At 50.2% G+C, this 3,376-nt stretch overlaps 1 pseudogene; it reads left to right on the top strand.

Moving 5' to 3' along the window:
* The first annotated feature begins 697 nt into the window (after positions 1 to 697).
* Positions 698 to 2,061, top strand: LOC125507421 (annotated as a pseudogene).
* Positions 2,062 to 3,376: the final 1,315 nt, after the last annotated feature.

Below are 3,376 nucleotides of genomic sequence, written 5' to 3'. Positions count from 1 at the left end.
TTAAGAACAATCAAGCAGGAAGTAGGGTATTACCTCCATCAAGAGGGCCCGAACCTGGGTAAATATCGTGTCCCCTGCCTCCTGTTACCATCCGCCTTAGACGCACAGCTCGGGACCCCCTACCCAAGATCCGCCGGTTTTGACACCGACAAGGGAGGAAGCCCCGGTGATACAGCGAGCTGTAGTTGTTCCTCAACCATGCTGAGACCACCAGTGGGTTCGGTCGCCTTATCAGTTGACTGCGCTTATTCTGACCCAGACGGTTCAGCTACTGCGGGTATGATCCTACGATGAATCGACGGTAGCATTATTTTTGCAGCCTACAGATGTATTTTCAATTGCAATGACGCTCTGGATGCTGAGATTCATGCCTTAATGCAAGATATGGCCTTGGCTATTCAACACTTTGAATTGCCTGTCATAGTTTAGATTCCTCAGAAGCACTCCTTGCGTTGAAAGGAGACAATCTTTCCTGGTCCGTTTATGGACATGTAGTTGCTTAGATCCAACTTCTCATGAGTGATAGAGAGTTTATTCCTTCAAAAATTAAACGTGATCAGAATAGGGTAACAAATCGGTTGGCTTTGTATAGCCGCATGGAGAGTACTACTACTGTATGGCTAGGTAGGAGTCCACCTTGTGTGAATAAACTTGTGCCTCTCGATTGTAATCCTAAACTTACAGAGGCAGCCTTCGTATGTGGCAAGGAGGCAAGATCATCACCACCTTCAGCACAGGTACGTATCGGCTTCGGACGAAGAAAACGAGACCAACCCATACCGCACACGATACGAACACGACTCTCCATATGTACCCGGCCCGCAAATAAACGGCGGCAACTGATCGGATGTTGGACTCCCGAAACATGATCCCGTGCAGGCGCCGCGCAAAGCGGCCGCGGCCTCGATCTCCGACGAACCTGCGCGACAAGAGACTGGGCGGGCCTCGGGGACGGACCGGCCGGCCGGATCGCCGAGCTCGCCCTCGCCAGCGACGTGGCCGACTACATCCGCTTCCGCGCCGTCTGCCAACCGTGGCGGCGGTGCTCGCTGGACCCGCGCGCCAGCGGCTTGGACGGCCGTTTCCTGCCTCGTCAGTGGATCATGGTAGACAAGGCACCTGCCGCCGCCGGCCCCCGTCGCCATCGCTTTCTCAACTTGTCCACCGGCGAGTGCATCCGAATGGACCTCCCGCAGCTCGCCGAGCATACGCTGCTCACGCTCACCCCCGATGGCCTCCTCTTGCTGCTCGACGAGCCAACCCTGGTGGTTCGCCTGCTTAACCCTCTCACGCACCAGCTTACCGATCTCCCGCCGATGATGGCGCTCCTGAGCCCCGTGCAGCATCAGGCTTGGCTCCGCGGCTTTGAGATTGGGAGAAGAAAGAATGGATTTATTAGGGTGTCTGGCGTGGGCCTTGTCGCCGACGCCTCCACGGTGTGGGTGGCGGTCAGCTTCTGTCATCCCATGGTGCTCGCCGTTGCTAGTCCCGGCGACGAGAGCTGGACCGTTGTCGACAAAAATTACATATGTTCGACTCTGCCTTTTGCAGGCCGCGTCTATTGTGTCCCCTGCGGGGAGGTCATGGTGCTGAAGAGGGGCTCAGAAGACCAGCAGCCGCCACGACTCGAGACGGTCGTTGACTGGAGCGAGCTGTTCCACTTCTGCCCAATGGCGCATAGCCTTCACCTAGTGGACAATGGCGGGGAGCTGATGCTGGTGCACCGGGCGCTACGACGCACGGACGACAAGTATCACAGGGAGTACGATGTTTATAGAGTGGATCTGGAAGCCGGGGTCCTAGTCCAGGTCAAGAGCTTCAACGGGCGCGCCGTGTTCATGGGCATGAGCCGTGCGATCTCCGTATCAGCTGAGGCCGCTTTTTCCCTCTCTCGCTGCTGATACTATCTACCTGGGGCGCGATTGGGATGGCCGGGCTCAGGAGTACAACATTGTGGATGGAAGCAAATGCAATCCGACCCTTGACAGGTCGGTATGCACGAGTAGCATCGTGGACTGTTTGCTTTGCTGCATCCAGGGCGTCGGCGACGAACTTGTCTGAGCTCATGCATGGCTACTGTTGGGTGGTGTGTGTTGTGATTATTATTTTTGACGTGTGTCTGTTATTGTCTTATATACTCCATCAATTACTTTGTATCAAACCGCGTTATAAGCACATGTACCTCAAATATTGTATACAGTCTTTGCTCGGTCCACAATCAGTTGGTCATGAACATTTCTCTCTAGCTAGATTAGTCGTTGTACGTACAAAACGCATGCAGATGACTCGTGCATACAGGCCTTTCGAACAGGAACCAATAGCAAATTGAACTGCAGGTTTGCAACATGCAGTATAACATGTTTTGCTCCCACGTATCGTCAAAATCGTACATGTCAGCCGGGGAACGCAAACAAGCGACGACTTGCACTTGTCCAAACGCATCATGGCACGAACCCAACATTAGCTCCCACGTCAACTATCGAAAATCCTACACACGCGGATAATTACGGAGCTTTTACTTAATCTTTCCAACTAACTAATCTCCCCCCCCCCCCCCCCCCCTGATTTTCAGTGGGGTGGGTCCCGCCTCATCCCCAACTTTTAATCCCAAATCCCCACCTCAGCCAGTTCGTTGATCCTGTAAAAAAATTCCCCATGAACCAAGCATTGCCGCGTCAACTATACCTGACAGGAAGAAAGGACGCATAGCTCTACTACGGATGCATGTCTCTATAATTAGTCGTTGGATATGCTCCATCCAATGGTCGAAATATAGCAAATCCAAGCATTATCCTTCCTCAGATAGAAGTTTTCAGCTCAAAGAATTATGCCATACCACATATTAATTAGCCCAAACAATAAGTGTCATACATGCGGCACGAAGACGCGGCCCTGACGTTTTTTACAACTCAAGTTGCCATCCAAAATCAAAAAACAAACCCCAAAAAAACTGAAACTTGTCATCCGAAAAAAATTTGTCATGCTTGACAACTAAAGTTGCCATCCTCGCGTCACTAAACTTGCCATAAAAAATGTTTGGATTTGACATGTGTCAGTGCCACACGTGTGACACTTATCAGGGTCCTTAATTAAACCCCCATCATATAATCTTATTAGTGTTGTGTTTCCCCATCACTGGGGTAGTTCCTTACTTTTTAATCAAATTTATTAAGAAAATAACAATATTGTGTCACTAGAACAGTTGTTTTTTTAGGGGCACTGGAGTAGTTGTTTACAAATATATATCATCATTGAAATTATTTGAAAAAGGTTCATGAAGATTGCATGATTATTGGTATATGTTAACAACATATATGCTTGAAAGAACACTTTGAGACACAAAGTTTAGGCATGCCAAAAAAGATGCAAAGGAATT

This window comes from Triticum urartu, chromosome 5 (assembly GCF_003073215.2).
Source record: "Triticum urartu cultivar G1812 chromosome 5, Tu2.1, whole genome shotgun sequence".
NCBI lineage: Eukaryota > Viridiplantae > Streptophyta > Magnoliopsida > Poales > Poaceae > Triticum > Triticum urartu.
Note: the sequence above shows the minus strand (reverse complement) of the source record. Positions and strands in the feature narration are given on the sequence as shown.